Here is an 18,137-nt window from a genome sequence, read left to right as displayed (position 1 = left end):
CGCCTGGCCAGGTAGCGCAGCGCGCCCCGCAGCGCCGCCGCCACGCCTCACCTGCGTTAGAGCGTCGCGCTCAGCCCCGATCTTATGGATGGGGGGCGAGGGGACGAGTGCTCCCCCTGATTCCCGCGTGCACCCCTACAACCCTGTCGTCCGCCTCCCCTGCTGCTGCTTGCAAAGAGCGCCAAAAAGTCGCGCTCCGCGTGCGGGCACTTTCGTCCTGCTCGGCGCGGTTTCGTCTTTGTGTGATTCGTTCACTCGTGCACGGTTTGGGGAGAGGACCGCACGGCGGGGGCTGCATTTTCCTCCAGGGAGGGTTGCGAGGTGGCACAGCTCCCCCTCAAGCCAACGACCCCACTCCCCACGCTGAATACCCTTTTGTCATTTCCCGATGAAGAGCCCAGGCATGAATCATAACGATCAGGTTGTACAAAAGCGAAAAGCAGCGAGTGCAGTATGTACACATCCGGACGGAGGGGGAGGGGGAGGGAGCAAAGTTTCCACAGCTTCTGGAACTGAAGGGCCAAGGAGCAGGGCAGCCTCGCTCAAAGGCTGTGAAAGTCTGAAGACACTTCCCACAGGTGAGGAGAAATCGCTCCTTCCCAAACCGCCCTCACTCAGGAACTATCGAGTGCATCTAAGTTAAACAAACAAGTACTCATCAGCACCCTTCCTGGGTCCCCTCCCGCCTATAAATGCCCCCCCCCCCATGCTTTATTTTCTTCCCTCTCACAACTTCGGAGCGGAAAATGCTAATCAGTAGAAATACGTCTCCTTCTTTATCCGCCGTTTGCATGTACAAGGAACCCTGACGTAACGTTGCAGATACTTCTGAATGGAAAATGGACAACGCAAATGCGATTTATATTTTCATTAATGAAGTGTGCATCTGCATAGCTAAATTACAAGTTTCAATTTAATGCAAGTGTAATAGGAGCACCAGCTGTCCCTTAATTGGAGCCCCACAAAAATAAGCACGTGCTTTTATTTAATATTAGGAGAACAATTGTACTTGCTAATGCACCCATATGCCAGAGACTTAGTGACAAGCTCATAGCAATTCATAGCATCTTTTCTGCAATCCACCCTTTTCACCCAAGGACCAAGTCTACAGGATCTCAAACATTGCAGGACTTGTGTAAGCAGCAGCTCCGTTGAACAGTGGAAGGAATTCTCAGGCTAATGAAACTTTTTCATTCTCTCTGAGTAATCTAACTCCAATTGTCCAGCTAATTTTAGGAAAGAAGTCAACCTCTGTTACATGCAAAATCATAGGAGTAGGAGAACAATAGTTGACACGACAAGACTGCACACCAACTGCCCTTCAAATAATTGAGCAAAATGAAGAAATTCATCAGGCCAACATGCAGAGACAGTATCTGACTCTTCGTAATACTAGATAGAATCCCAGGATAAGTTAAATGAACCAAGCATTGCTAGTTATCTCATTCATTCCTAACTACTTCTCCCCACCCCTTTCAATCCTGCCAGATTCCGTGCACTACTATAAAACTTAAATTTGTGTGACATATACAAAGTGGCCTTGGCAATCCAAGAACTCTTTCCAGCTAAAGGTGAGAGGTGTTAGCTACTGCAGGGGACAAGGGCAAAACTGAATGATATAACTTTATACCTAACAGATGAGGAACTCTTATGACAGTGAGTCAACAAAGGCGTCTTTATACTAAACATAGTCAAGTCCAGTTCCTTACCTCTGTCCACCTGTGAGGCCCATGAGCTTTCCCTAATACCACATAAACTGGCTGGATTTTATTGTTCTTGTATTTCTGGAATAACTGTTTGATCATAAACGTGAGGCATACATCAGTCAATTGGCTCACTCCAGAAGCTATAGATGCAACATTGTCTCCTGCTTACATTGGCTAGCCAGTGAAAAGTGCAAATGAGACTTGATTATTCTGTCTCTCTTACAGAAGGGAAGAGTAACCTTACAACAAATTTTCCTCTGGTAAACTGTCTTCATTTTATCCAGGGTGGCATGACCTCCACAAATAAAGCCAGGCAAATTTCTGTGTTGCTTAGCTGCTGCAAGTATTTTCAAAGCTGCTAGAAAATTGCTGTTCCCTCCTCTCAGCATTTTAAATAGGCCCATTTGCTCTTGCAGGTGGACTCACCTTGGAATTACTTTCCGCTTTCGTCAAGTGGTCTAAACTACCCAACATCTTCTCTCTGTTCTTCTCGGATACAACTGGGGGCACGACACATGAAATAAATGGGTTTGTATCCTGATAGGTTAGATGAGTTCTTACCATAATATATGCACATTATAGTCTGTCAGTACTTAACACTTGTTCCTCCATTGCATTTGTGGGTCACTTCAGAACCACTCTCCTGATAGATGTTCAAAGGTCAGTGTCTTACAACACTTAGATTGAAAACTTCAGTTCTGTCCCTTTGTCTCAGCCAGTCAAGTAGAAGTACTGAACATTTAAATATATCCTGGGAGCATTCGTCCCAAGTTCTAACTAGGTTGTGAAGCTTGGAATGGAGCCTTATATACATTCAAATGTGTAAGGCTAAGACTGAAGAAAGACAGAGCAACTTCTGAAGTAGCATGTTCATCTAATAAAATATAATTAACTTTGACTGCTGCAGGAAAGAATTCTAAAAGTTATGTAATGGGTTAGTCACAAAGGGATTATTGTAATCTGCCACCAAACAAATTTTCCTGTGTCTTAAAAGATATTGAATAAGTAAAAAGTTACTCACTCATGTATCAGTGCTCTGTGGTTTTAGGGATTTTTGAAGGGTACTCTCATGGTATCCTATTACAACTATCATTTTTTTCTACCTCTGCTAAACCATATAGTACATTTATTACTCTCTGAATCACCCCTTGGTATTGGACACATAGGAAGGGCCATGGTATAGATGAAAGGTAGGCTATCTCTCCCTTCTTTTAAATTTGTAGAGCTCTCCCCACTACCCTCCTACTATAAGCAATAAAAACAGGTACAAATTCTGTGTTCTCCAACTAGCACTTGTGGCGTGCCAGAAAAAAAAACAAACAAAAAACTCTCTAGCATGGAGGGTTGGTTGAAAAGCTACAGTCATTATTCATTTTTCATTCATTCCTGAAAAGTCTTTTTCATTCTGATTTGGGAATTGGGGGTTCACACAATGGTTCCAACTAAAGGAAAAAAGACAACAAAACTAGAATATGTTTGTTAAAAATGTTTGGCTTCCAAGGTAACCCCTTTGTAAAATGGAGCAGACTATATTTCTTGCCAAAGAAAAGATAAGGCAAAGTAGCAACTCAGGAAGGGCAGAAATAATTTCAAGCAGAGATAATAAATTGATCAACAAGTCTCAGGTTGCAGAGAATGTTTCTGAAACTCAGGGCTTTTTTCACTTAGACAAAATTTTCAGGATCATCTGGATATTTTCTAATAAATACAAAGATGAGATAAATATTAAAGACTCACATCTTCCAAAACACATTGAGACCTGATAGATTGGTAAGATTTCTATGTCACCCCCAGCCTTTGGAAAACATATTACATGAATTACTTTTGATTACTGAAAAGTATATCTTTCTTGAAATTATCCTCAAAGGAAAATGTGCTAAGTATGATACAGGTTAAAAATAAGACAAAAAACATAAGAATAAGATAAAAGGTAAGAATGTTATTTAAGAAAACAAAGGTTAATAAGTTGTAAGGAATAAAACAAAGCTTACTGACATTTAGAAATAGGTAATTATAACAGCAACCATTTATTGTACAACTACACCACATCAGACAGGTGTTAGCTCATTTCATTCTCCTTCAATCCCTATCAGACAAGCAGTTGTATGCCCCTATGTTGAAAACAGGTAAGGTGAAGTCCAAAGTAAACAACAGTATTAAATACCAGAGCAAGCATTCTAAATCAGTTTCCTTTGATGACATAGCCCACAGTTTATACCAAAGTACAAAATAAAACTAGTAGCAAGGAAGTGGAGGTTTGGCTCAAGCAAGAGTCCAAGGCTCTAAATTCAATCCCCAATACTGGCACATAAACAAAATAGTATCAGGTCCAGTTGGTGTTGAACACAGATACTTGCTCCACATAGTATACCATGTGGTATTTCATTCATGCCACAATATAACAAATGAAATACAGATATTTATTAAAGCACATTTAAGGATTAACTTGTTTAGTCCAATAATATAAAGATAGCTTCAACCAAAGTCATCACTATTATTTGAAAATGTATGATCATTTTAGCCAATGTAAAACCAAAAGAGAAAGCTATTGATAAAATCTATTTCCTATTTAGGTCAACATCTAGAGTAGAGACTTGCCCTTTTTTTTGAGAGTCTCCCCAGGTAGCTCAGGCTGGCTTTGCATGAGCTTGAACTCCCTGCCACCTCACAATCTCACCACTTCACTACTTCAGTCTCTCAAGTGCTTCAATTATGGACATGAATCACTAGGCTGAGCTCTGAATGCGATTTTTAGTTTTGGTTTTTTTTCATTTGTAGGGTTTGGACTTAGAGCCTGGGCGCTGTCCCTGAGCTCTTTTTCCTCAAGGATAGCACTCTATCACTTTGAGTCACAGTGCCACTTACGGTTTTCTAGGGGTTCATTGGAGATAGGAGTCACAAGGACTTTCCTGCCCAGGCATGATCTTCAGATCTCAGCCTCCCGAGTAACTAGGATTATAGGCTTGAGCCACCAGTGCCCGGCACACTTCAACTTTTGAAGTAGTACAAAATATTAGAAAGGAAAGACTGAGCATAAAATACACAGACTTGAACAATATAAAACTAAATATCAAAACTAATGTTACATGATGGAAATGATAGTCCCATCCCAGGTATATTAATAACACCTTCTGTGTACAGAAGCATTATAAATCTACAAGAACTTTATTAGATCCTCAAAGGACAAATGATCAAAGAATATCATCACACTAAAAGAAACAGACATGGTTCACACTAAGGGACACTATTTGATACTAATTAACTTGCCAAAAATAGCAATTTACAAAACCTTGAAAGAGTCCATTCAGGCCATGAAAGAGTCCATTCATTTCAGTTGGAGATGGCATTGTAAACGGTGTCAAGAATCACAAAAATGTTCACAGTCTTACACCCAGGATTACAAGCATAGAAATTATCCCGAGTCAAAAATTCAGAGAAGGGGCTGGGATTATGGCCTAATGGTAGAGTGCTCGCCTCATATACATGAAGCCCTGGGTTCAATTCCTCAGCATCACATATATAGAAAAGTCTAGAAGTGGCACTGTGGCTAAAGTGGTAGAGTGTTAGCTTTGAGCAAAAGTAAGCCAGGGGCAGTGCTCAGGCCCTGAGTTCAAGTACTAGGACTGGTAAAGAAAAATAATTCAGAGAGACACAAGATAAAAAGACAAACAACTACAAAAGCAATACTTGCCAAACTGTTTGGTGTAAGCCAACTGAACAACTCAGGGTGGAGAGGGGAAGGGGGAGGGGGAGGGGGAATGAGGGAGGAGGTAACAAACAGTACAAGAAATGTATCCAATCCCTAACATATGAAACTGTAACCTCTCTGTACATCACTTTGACAATAAATAAGAAAAAAAAAGAAAAACAATTCAGAGAAGAGAATGGGTGAATGCTTTAAATAATAACCTTATAACAACCTGAATATCCAATTAAAAGAAAAATTCTTGAGCTATTTATTATATGTTAATATATTGAAATTGTTTGAAAACTGTAATTAAAACAACATAAAAATGTGTAGGAAATAAAATTAGTGAAAGGTTACAATGAAAATTATATCCTCTGCTTTTATTACATTCATATATTGATGAGCAAAATGATCAGAACAGCCCCAAAATTTTAATATATGAAGTAGTTAATTTGGGTATATTCTGTTGTTTATTTTATCATTTTGGTAATCTGTAAATGAAACTTACTACACTGGAGAAATAAACATTTGATGGAGCATTTAATCTATTTTTCAAATGAGCTACTTCTACAGCTCACCTTCCCTTCTATTTTTCCTCTCTTCCTTACAACCTTTCTTCTTTCTTTCCTTCCCTTCTTCTTCCTTTCTCCCTCTCATTTCTTTCACCTCTTGCTCTCCCTTTTTTCTCCACTCTTTCCCTCCCTCATTTCTTTTTCATTTGTGATACCAGACCTTCAACTTCTGAACGTTGCACTTGCTCACTTTGCCTCATCACAGCTAGCACTCTATATCTGAACCATGACTCCAGTTCCTGGATAATTGGACATGCTGAAAATATGTATTTCTAGACTGGTCTCCAACTGTGATCCTTCATGTCTCAGCCTCCCCAATAGATAGGGTTATAATTATGAGCCACTGGTGCCTGGCTCCCTCACTTGTTTTTCATTTCTTTTGCATGATGAAAATCTGTTCTTTTATCTTCTATTATTTCCTCTGGATATTTTTATCTTTACCTCTCCCCATTCTAACTATCCATTTATTTGACTCTAACTTTGTTCCTTCTTAGCTCTTTTGGTGCCTCTTTTCTTTGGATGGTAAAAATATGAAATAGAAATGTATCTTATTTGTTTTTATTCTGTTGAATAAAACATTGCTTTTGTTCATTTTAAAAGTGAATGAGCTGAATTCATTATTTTTAAATTCTTTTATAAAGAGCACCTAAATTGAATTGTGCTTTAATTATTTATGCATGGGTAAAGCTAAATCAAAACATTCTTCAAGGCTCTAAACTATGCCAAGTGGAAAATAATCCATATTATAATTCCATTAGATTTATCATCACAGGAAGAAAAACAGAGAGAAATATGAAAGGTTTACAATTGCAATATATGCTATTCCCACTTTTGAGTTTTCAAGTGCCTACCTTTTAATCATCCTAAAACATGATCCCACCCTCATTCAACATGCTACACTAACGATCTCATTGTATTTGCAATTCATGATAGTGTGAATGTATTATCAGTATGAATGGATGCTGCAAATCATAAAACCTGGGATGAAACTGACTGTTAATGCAGAGAATAGACAAGAAGCTAAAGACATCTATTGCTATTGCTGTTTTAGTGACTTTGAGCAATATGCTTTTCTTTCTCTTGATTTCCTCTGAAATAAAATGAAGACAATACTACTGCTTTTCTTGAAGCATGCATTGTAGGGTTACAGATGATTTTTTTCGCTGTGTTGGGCCTTCGGCATGCTAGGCAAGTGCTCTACCCCTAAGTTACATCCTTTTCCCCTAAGTGTAATAGGTTTGGAAAACACTATGTGGCATCTGGTACTTACTATGACAGTGAGAGACGGCAGAGGCATTGCAGATCTGGAAGTATACATGCAAGCTGATTTGTGAAGAGAGCAGCTGCCTGGCTATAGTCAGACTGCAGGGTTAATTTGTCAAATCGTCCTTTTACTTTTGGGAAATGGGATTAGTCACACTTCAGCTGTTCCTTATCAGATCTTCAAAGGGGCCACCAGGCTCAAGAATTCGGTCCCCTTTCGCAGTGGGGGGTTGTGAGAGATTTGGCTAGTCCCTGGCCAAATTTAGGCAGCATAGAAGGAACTAGGACAATATTAGGGAACAGAATATCCTGGGCTACTACACGGGGTCAAAGTGACAGGCCGGCAGCCCATTTCTGCCCTGAAGAACATGGCTGTAATATCCTGGACAGGGCATAAAAATCATGGGGGCATAAAGGTGGTTCTCTATGAACCAAGAGCCTGTCTGCTCTATCTGCTGACATTATGCATGAAAAAAGGACTTGAACCTGAGACTGTTTGGTTTAGTGCAGTGATTAATAGCCACCCTGTCTGAATACAATTAGTACTAGCATGACCTTAAACAAGTTTCTTACCCTCTCTATGCCTTCGTCCCTTGTTTAAAAAGTGGGATAATGGGGCTGGGAATATGGCCTAGTGGCAAGAGTGCTTGCCTCTCATACATGAAACTCTGGGTTCGATTCCCCAGTACCACATATATAGAAAATGGCCAGAAGTGGTGCTGTGGCTCAAGTGGCCGAGTGCTAGCCTTGAGCAAAAAGAAGCCAGGAACAGTGCTCAGACCCTGAATCCAAGGCCCAAGACTGGCCAAAAAAAAGTGGGATAATGCAGAAACACCTACTTGCCAGGTTTGTGGTGGCAATTAAATGAAATGGCATACATAAGGTGTTTGGAAGGCTGCCTAACACGTAGAGTGCTATGTCTTTTTATCTGGGTACAAATAGCCCATTCCTTAGCTCTCCTTTGATTAGAAGAATTTTCTTCCTGTATCCAGGCAAGAAACCTTCCCAATACAAAAGACAAGTAGTATGTATTTTCCCTTTGATCAGCACTTGGATATGGCATAATAAAAGCCACAAGGCAGCAAAGTGGCTTCAGTACCAGGAATACTTTGTGAATGGCCATAGAAACCAGGTGGCTGCAGATTCCAAAAGCCTGGGTCATATTGGGGGCATTCCTTTCCAGTCTACAATGACACCTGACATTTCCTGCCATCATGCCTTAATGTCTTTAAAAAAAAAGCCTCTTTTGAAATGAACAAATTACCTGGTAAGAGTAACACATTAGCCTGGTAGCTGGATGAACACTTTAGCAGAGATTACTTTTTATCAGATTACTTAGCTTCTGCTAACTGGACGCTGCAGCCATCAGAAAGGGATGGGAAAATGATCCTGTGAGAGAAGGAAATGGAGAAGGGCGTCCGCAGGCAGCCTCTGGGTGCTTGGAAACAACATTGGGCAAAGTTAGGCTATACAGGAACTCCTAGATGGTGGAGTGAGCTCCAGATCACTATCTTCCATGCTCCCTTTATCCTTTCTTATTTTTCTGTATTTTTGTGTGTATCATATGCTACCTAGCACACCCAAGTTATGCACACATAGGATATATATGAAGTGGACACTGGCCTCTATTAAATTGTGGGTCTATAGTGGACTAAAGTATTCCTCGCTGTAGGGATGTCTTATCTTGAACACAAGCAGGTCTGGCTCAATAACTTCCAATGAATAGGAATTGTAATCTAGTGGCTGACCTGCTTCACAGGGTAAGCTAGACATTTATGACCTAACATAGCATGCACTAAAGAGGCACTAGCAAAAACAGCTAGAGTGAGAGACACTCCAGAAGTAAGCAGAGAAGATTCAAGCAGAGAGGCATTCTCTATTCAAGAAAAGAACAATGCAAGACTGAGTCAAAGGATGAGGAGCAAATGTACTTTGCAAGGGAGAAGAAATGTTTTTTTTTTTAAAGTAGCATTTTATGGAGTGCCTTCTTTGAGTCAGGCATTTTACTGACCATATTACATTTACTCCTAACAATAGAGCAAATGGAATCTTTTCATAAATGGGAAATTAATCATCAGAAAAAAATGTGTGTGTGGCATCATGTAGCAAATAAGTGCATGAACAAGGATTCATCGGTGGCCTAGGGCAGTGAGTATACCTCTCTGTCCCTTAATCTGCTTTTTGGTAAAAATCAGAATGATGGGTAGGATGTGTACTCAGTGGCAGAGCACATGCCTGGCATGTAGAAGCTCCTGGGTTCCATCCCTAGCAGGAAAGGAAAGAAAGCAAAAGGCAAAGAGAGGAGAGGAGGGAGGGGAGGGGGGAGACGAAGAGGAGAGGGGCAGGGGATGGGAGAGGGACAGGGAGAGGGACTGGGAGCCAGGGAAAGGGAAGCAAAGGAAAAGGAAGGGAAGCAAAGGAAAAGGAAGGGGAGGGAGAAAAGGGAGGGAGGGAGGGAGGGAGGGAGGGACGGAGGGACGGAGGGACGGAGGGACGGAGGGAAAGAAAGAAAAAGAAAGAAAGAAAGAAAGAAAGAAAGAAAGAAAGAAAGAAAGAAAGAAAGAAGGAAAATACCTGATTTAGAAAATTATTATAAGGCTTAAACAAGTTAAAACTTACAAAACAGGAAGGAAGGAAGGAAGGAAGGAAGGAAGGAAGGAAGGAAGGAAGGAAGGAAGGAAGGAAGGAGATAAAAATAGTAACTACTTTATAGTTACTTGTGCTAGATTATCGACCTAGGTTCAATGCCTTGAATTCTAGCACATTTCCTACTTTCCCTATGGAGTCTGAATGGAACTTCTTTTCAAGGATGCCTTGAAACCTCAAAGCCCAGGAAATTTGCCGGGACCACTCCCTACTCTGAAAGTTTAATCCTCACTTACAGACTGTCTACTTTTATTTCATCTTTAAGTAGTTGTACAAAGGGGTTTCAATTCAACGTGCAAGTTTGTAAGTACAATGCATCTTTTTGTTTACATTTTTTACATAGTTCAGGTAAAGAGTACATTCCCTTTTGAACAGTGTCACCTCTTCCCTCTATAGTGCATCTTAATCAATGTCACCCATTTCCTCATTCTCCCTCATCTCCACCATCCCCATCCATCCCCACAATTTACTTAGTTCCATGGGTACACTGAATATTATGGCATCCTTCCTCCCTCCATTTATCTGCCTCCTCTCCCCTTGACGTCATCCTCGGAAAGAACACATATTCCACCATCCTGTTATTCTTTTTGTTAAATTGTAAGTTCATTGTTCAAAAGAAATTATGCCATTAAACTCCTCCTCACCATATGCCATCGTTTAGATACGTTTAGATAATATTTGTGCATATTGAATTTGTTCCTCCATATTGTGTTGTTTACCCAACTCACTTATACACTTCTTCTTAAGGAGTTTATTTGCTTCTATTCCTCTTCCAAACTGCTTAGCATTACCTTTGCATTTTGGAATTGAAATACTGCCCATAGTTCTTGCATGGTTTGGAGTGCAGAGAAGCACAGAGAAGGTTATAGCAATCCAGAATCCCTTGGTCTTTTCTATCTTCTATTTCCCATGTGTCCATTTCTTTTCACCGTTTGGATTTTTAAACTAATCAAAGGCCTAAAGAAATGACGCTGTGTTTTGGTTTGGTTTGGTTTCGGTTGTGAGGCTTGAACTCTGAGCCTGGATGCTGTCCCTGAGTCTTCAGTTCAAGGCTAGCACTCTACCACTTTGAGCCACTTCTGGTTTCCTGGTGGTTCGTTGAAGAGTCTCACAGACTTTGCTGCCTGGACTGGCTTTGAACTGCAATCTTCAGATCTCAGCCTCCTGAGTAGCTAGAATAACAGGTGTTAGTTACCAGCACCCGGCTGGACAATGTGTTTTTCATTCATTCTATGTAAAATTTTAGCATGCCCCCTTCCTTTGATTTTTAAAAACTGTTCTCTGAGTTCCCATTTGAAACATTTTCTGAGGCACAGATAAGAGGGACAGAGGTAGAAAGACAGAGAAGCCATATGGTACCACCAAAGTCCCCATAAAAAATGTTTCTGCTATCCCTTTCCAGGCATGTGGCTGACTCATAAGAAATAATAGTAATGGAAAATGGCCAAATTTGCACTGTGTACTTGGGCTAAGTACAAAAGGAAATAGAGTTATTTTTAAGATGTATTCCATTGCTAACGTGCTCTGGGAGCCTCTAACATATTGTACAGTCATATCTCCAAAGGGGAAAAAATGTACTTAAGTTCTAAAAACACTTGCTGAGACAGAAAATGAGTGTGCTCCATTCCCCTCATCAGAGTCTTTCACTCCAATTTGATGCAAGCCATAAATGAAATGACTTGGCTGATTATAAGCCAGTCCCCCATGAACATTTGTTTACATCTGAAAACCACTACACATAATTGCTGTCTCTGCTCAAGGGAGGCCCAGCTGGGATTACAAGAAGTGTTGCAAGGTTCTATTGAGGTGTGATCACCAGTTACAGCAGGAATGTGGCACTCACTACATGTCCACACGGTGTCTGCCTTGGCAATTGGATCCATCAATCTCCCTCCTTTTCACACTAAAATTAGCCCCCAAAGCAATAGAAGTCCTAGAAAGGAGACTATGGACCTGTAAATAGAATTTAGATTAAGGATGCCATGATCCAGTGACCTGAAGTTCACTTTGCTCCTAAGACAGGCTGTAATTACATACTAGTTACTATAGTCATTCCAAAAGCCAATGGTAGTATATTTCATTGCTGGAGAGAGAGGTATGCGGAGGATAAACCAGAATCAAAGGCAAATAATAACAATGATTTATTTAAAAATGAAAATGATGATCTGAATTAATCATTCCTATTGTAAGGAAGAAATGGCTCTGTTCAAAATGGGAGAAGAACGTGGAACGGCTTCTTCCAATGGTTAACAAGCTTGAGTTTAAATCTATTTAATGGCTGAAAATTAGACTTGATAACAGTACTCACGTCAAAGGGCAAGGCTAGGAGTATTAATAGTTTTGAACATTTATAAGTTTTAGAGCAATTTAAATTCATGAGAAGCCCTATTTGAGTGTTTGATAAATAAATAGTATGCTCTTCTCCTATTTGATGCAGCTAATATTCTTATTTCAGTGACAGCCACACAATTTGCTCTTTTTCCCAATCATTGCTGGCTGCTTGTGGCATACATAAAGTTAATCCAACCACTTTAGCTTCTTTCCTCCTATATTTGAAGACATAAGCACCTAGCTAGAGAGGGAAGGTTTGGGGAGTATTATAGTTGTCTTAGTCACTGTTCGTTAAAATACTTAAGATAAAACAATTTAAAAGAAGAAAAGTTTATTTGGACTCAACTTTCAGAACTTTCATTCATAGTTAGATGGTTCCCTTGCTATAGTTCTGTGGTGATACAGAATATTTTGGCAGCAAGAAGGTAGAGCAAAGCTGTTTAGCTCATGACAGCTAGGAAGCAGAGAAAGCAACAGGAAGAAACCGCAGGCAAGGCATATCCTTCAAAGATTACTAGTGACCTACTTCCTCCAACCAGGCCTGTCGATCAGCCCATTTAGCTCTGAACTTGCCAATGTGTTATTTGATGAATTTAGCTCGCTCATGATCCAATCACCTCTCAATAGTGCCACCAGCTGGAGAGTATACCTTGAACACACAAGCCTTTAAGGTGACAATTGATAGTCAAACCCTATCATTACACTTTTCCAACTCTGTACCTTTCACCAATGGCTGGAAGGATCTGAGTTTTCTAGTAAAACTTAAAAAAAACCCAATACTTAAATGACACATTTTTCAATGCTGTTTTCTTGCTGATAGTTTGTGAAATTTTAAAGGACCAACAGACACACACAACTTGAGGGGTGGCAGAGGAGAAGGAACATGTGGAAAGACTGTTGGCTTCTCTTAATACTTCTTCTATTAAACAATTCCTTTAATGGACCTAAAAAAGGAAGGCTAAGAATATTATGAGCCAAGGTTATGGAATTTAAATCATTGGTTTATAACAATGTGGAATGAATGACTAAGACTTAGATCAAAGCTGTAGAAGTCAAAAGTCAGAGTACGCATGAAACAAGTCCTTCTCTTGCCAGCACCATCTCTCTGCAGAGCTCCCTTCCTCTTAGGAAGGCACATGCAAACTCCATTGATAAGTAGACATTTGTAAAAGAGTACTTTTAGGCTCCTTCATTACATACTGATGCAAGGAATGGACTCACTTACTGTGTCATCACAGAACACAATGGGAAAAAAAAAAGTCTGGCTAAGGTCAATTTCCAGATATTTTCTTTTCCCAGACAAGGAGAAGAATCAGGATCTCCTCAGAAGAATATGAAAAGTTGGTGACCCTCTGAGAGGGCATTGAAGTTTCCACTGCTCTTGTCACTTCTACTGTGGCATGTGCTATTGTGCAAGTGGACTACAAGCCCTGTTACCAAGAGTTGCTACATTTCAGTGGCAAGGAAGAAAGGCACCAGAAAACTGTGATGGCTCCTTAATACTGCTGAATGTGTTTTCTCCTAAATCCCATTATGTACTTCTCAGTATGCTTCCATTACTGGAGCCTTCCTTAAAGTCCTTTCCACAAAGTGACCCCCCAGAATTTTCAAAATTTTGAATGTAGCTGATTACATTTGTTTCTCAGCCCTAACCAGAGTCACCAGTGCTAATTAATCAGCCCAATCCTCAAGAATCAGACTCTTTTCATGGGAAGATTTTAAAGTAATTTACCTAATTTTGGAGAACTCTCTGTCTAGCCCAACCAACAGAGGCAATTCACTTTACTAAGATTTTTTTTTTTACATCAGCAAGACAAACCTTTTTGATTCTATGCAAGTGCCCACTGAGTTGCTAGGAGGGGCCAGAGTTACATAACTACATAGGGCCTAGGGTTTTCAAAAGTATGTTGAACATTAGTGAGAGCAAGATAATAGTTCATCTATCAGAGAAGAAGCACATCTCTTTCTTAGCCTGTTCACTGCCTGACCCCCAAAGCCAGACTACAGTATTTGCTTCAACAAAATTCTAAGCACTTAAAACTTCCAAGTGAACTTTCCCCCCAAAAGGAGCATCTTTGCTGCCAATGCTTCACATTTCTGAGCTATTCTTGGGGCAATGTCTTTAGAACCAGCATCTGAGATATCAAGGAAAGCATATTAATTCTTTCAGATTCATACTTAGTTGTTGAACAAAAACATCATTTTCCCAGCTTGAGTCCTACCTCAATCTCTCATTATAATTCAGATTTAGCTTTTGTAAACTATAACCCTTCTCCAAAAATTAAAACCACTTAGAAGACTAAAATTTTTGTATTTGCAAATTATAGACATGAGATCTGAAGTCTCTTTGTAAAGAATAGGATCCTCTCAAATAAATATATAACTCTAAAGAGATGGCACTCACTTCTCTTAAAATTGTGTTACATAGTTGTTTTTCTTATTTTTGCCAGTCCTAGTGCTTGAACTCAGGGCCTGAGCACTGCCCCTTGCTTCTTTTACCTCAAGGCTAGCACTTTAACATTGAGCCACAACGCCACTTCCTTTTCTGTGTATGTGGTACTGAGGAATCGAACCCAGGGCTTCGTGTATGCTAGGCAAGCACTCTACCACTAGGCCACATTCCCAGCCCCATATTATTTAAATAGTGATGAGCAAGGAAACTTAGTTTAAAATGCTTTATATATTTTTTCTAGAAATTAAAAATAAATTTTCTAGGAATAAAAATATATTTTCTTATGTCTAGAAAAAATGTATATTGTTTCTTATTTCTAGATATAACAATAGGGCTAAAATGTTGGCTTCAAAAGGCTTTTGTGTCGGGCATCAGTGGCTCACTCCTCTAATCCTAGATACTCAGGAAACTGAGCTCTGAGGATTGTGGTTCAAAGCCAGTTTGGGCAGGAAAGTTCATGAGACTCTTGTCTCCAATTAACCACCGTCAAAGCCAGAATTGGTAGAACACTAGCCTTGAGCAAAAGAGCTCAGGGACAGCACACAGGCCTTAAGTTCCAAGCCCAGGACGATCACAAAAAAAGAGTAAGGTGGGTATATATGTACATAAATATAAGCATTTTGCATATGTACACATTACACAAAATTAGTGTTTAATACTCCTGTCTTTTAATGCATAAAGAAATTATGAAAAAGGCAAGGATGATGAAGAGTGAATGAACAAGCAGTTCCGTTTTGATTAAAAGAGCAGAAAAGTGAACATAGACTTGAAAATAGAAAACAGCAGCTTGAATTTTTTAAGGCTTTACTTTTCTATCTTAATATCAAATGATGTTATTAAAAGATCACCAAATACTCAAAGATAGGACTAAACTTAAACTCAACAGAAGGACTTTCAGTATATGATAATTACTTTGACTTGACTGGAAATTTTCTATTCTTTATATACTGGTATTTCAACTCCAAAATATCTAACCAAAGGAAGCTAAATTAATAAACTGAGAACTTCAGTTTAGTTCACTTGAAAATTTTACTGTCTATATTTCTTTCTAAAAAAATATAGTACTCATAGCCAGTCTTGACCCTTAAAATGAAGTTACAAAATTTTCTGCAGACCTGTAATTAAGTAATTATGCATAATATTTGTCTTTTACTTTCAATATTTTTCTTTTGCTTTCAATTACATGCTCAGAAAACCATGAGCTTATTACGCTAATTGAAGACAATTCTGTTATTGGCAGTAGAAAAAAAACCTCAGTCAGAACTGAAGTAACTAGAACTTTTAATCATTACTATTTACTCAGAGAAGCAAATAACAACAAAGGAAATGCAAGTTGACCAGTAAATAGGTTTGCCAAATGCAACCTATGCTTCTAGAGGGGATAGTGGCTTCGTTTCTGTTCAGCCACTGTCTACAATTTTCCTATGGCAACTACATAAGGAAACAGTAGAAGGAACAAAGAAAGGATTTTGAGATAGTTCCCAAATGCCCAGCTCCTTATGTCTCAGCCCCAGAGTTAACATGTTTTCATTTGCTCCCTCACATACCTTTGGATCTAACCATTCTCTTTTCCTTTCATTTTGTTACATCCTGTCAAGAAATATTTAAAGTTGTAAGATTTGACAGATAACAAAGCTGAGGATTAGTGGTGTTATGTAACTTGACCTAGAACGTCGATTTAAGTCACTTACCCAAGGTGACATAGTAATGTGTATATAACAGCTATTTGAATTCAAGTCACTTTCAAACCAAAGTCTATATTCAAATGATAGCCTTAAACATTACAAAATCACCAACCAGTAGAGAAATGTTCTATAACCTCAGTAATAGCTAAGAAAGAAAGAAAGATTGAGAGAAAGATAGAAAGACCCCATGAGGCATAGAAAATCAAGAGAAAAAGACAACGATTCACAAAGCCAAGCCCAATTTCTCTGGGGTTATAAAATAAGCTTCACTTGTGAAATAATCAAGTGTTTAAAGACAAATTAATACCAATGCATAAAAATCTTTTCCAAAAGTCAAATGATATGCTTCTCAGTTCATTCTGTTAGTCCAAAACATCACATTAAAATAAAACATAGGCAAATATCTTTCCTCAATACAGTTACATAAGTATTTGCCCCAACACAAGCATATCTACTCCTGTAGCATATGAAAAATGTTATATTCTATGCTCAGTACGATTTATCTTAGCTGTGCTAGGTTGCTTTAACAAAGAAGAATCAATCAATGTGATAGATCTTAACAGGTTGGGAATAAGATAATGATGCCACCATTTGCATCTTCTATTCAGTATTATAGTGGAAGTTCCAGCCAGAGAGATGTTAATGAACAATATGAAATAAAATGAAGAAAGCAACTCCATTGAAAACAGATATGCTAAACCAGTCAAGTGCAAAACATATGCACAAAACATTGTTTAAATCACCAAAGGTGATTATAGAAGTTTTAAGCAAATGGAAACATTTCTCATATGGATTGGAAGATTTAGTATTAGTAAATGACAAACCTCCTCAAATTAATTTATAAATTCGATGTAATGCATCTCAAAACCCAGTTTCTTTTTCTACAGAAATTGACAAACTTATCTTAAAATTCTTATGGAAACAAAATAATTTCATGAAAAATCAATCCACCAACGTAAGAACAAGGTTGGAGGCTTTACACCCCTCCAATCCAAAGCTAGTTCATAGCTACAGTAATCAGGCTGTGCGATACTGGCTTAACAATACATAAGTAGATCGTTAAAGTCTAATTGAACGCTCAAAAATAAACTTACATGTTAGTAGTCATTGACTTTTGGCAAGGATGCAAATATACTTCAATAGGAAATACATTTTAAGAAATTTTGTTAAGCCAGGATATAGTAAAGACACCTGCACATCTATATTTTGTTTTGTTTTTTGCCAGTCCTGGGGCTTGGACTCAGGGCCTGAACACTGTCGCTGGCTTCTTTTTGCTCAAGACTAGCACTCGACTACTTGAACCACAGCGCCACTTCCGGCTTTTTCTATATATGTGGTGCAGAGGAATCGAACCCAGGACTTTACGAATACGAGGCGAGCACTTTACCAGTAGGCCATATTCCCAGCCCCCACATCCGTGTTCATTGCTGCACTACTGACAATAGCCAAGCTATGGAAACAGCCCAGATGCCCCACAATAGACAAATGGATCCAAAAGTGTGGTATGTATACACAATAGAATTTTACACAGCCATTAGAAAGAATAAAATATCATTTGCAGAGAAATGGATGAATCTAGAACAAATCATGATAAATTACGTAAGCCAAGATCAGAGAGACAGAGCATGTTCTCTCTGACATGCAGAAATTAAATCTAAAATACACTAAGATATGATAAATTATACAAGATTCTATATACACACAGTGAGACAAAAAAAAGGATACTCTTAGGAGAGAAATACAAAGGCGCAATGCCTAAGTACCTTTTCATATTTGTATATTCTTTTCTTTCCT

General features: G+C 38.9%; 1 protein-coding gene across 1 annotated transcript in view; it reads right to left on the bottom strand.

The window, feature by feature from the left end:
* The window catches only part of Mbnl3 (muscleblind like splicing regulator 3), a 117,812-nt gene extending 117,522 nt beyond the window's left edge, over positions 1-290 (bottom strand). The window contains exon 1 of the mRNA XM_048335777.1: positions 52-290. The gene's annotated coding sequence lies outside the window, so the exon portion shown is untranslated. The remainder of the gene's footprint in view (positions 1-51) is intronic.
* Between the last annotated feature and the right edge of the window lie 17,847 nt (positions 291-18,137).

The sequence above is a fragment of the Perognathus longimembris genome, chromosome 28 (assembly GCF_023159225.1).
Source record: "Perognathus longimembris pacificus isolate PPM17 chromosome 28, ASM2315922v1, whole genome shotgun sequence".
In the NCBI taxonomy this organism is placed as follows: Eukaryota; Metazoa; Chordata; class Mammalia; order Rodentia; family Heteromyidae; genus Perognathus; species Perognathus longimembris.
Note: the sequence above shows the minus strand (reverse complement) of the source record. Positions and strands in the feature narration are given on the sequence as shown.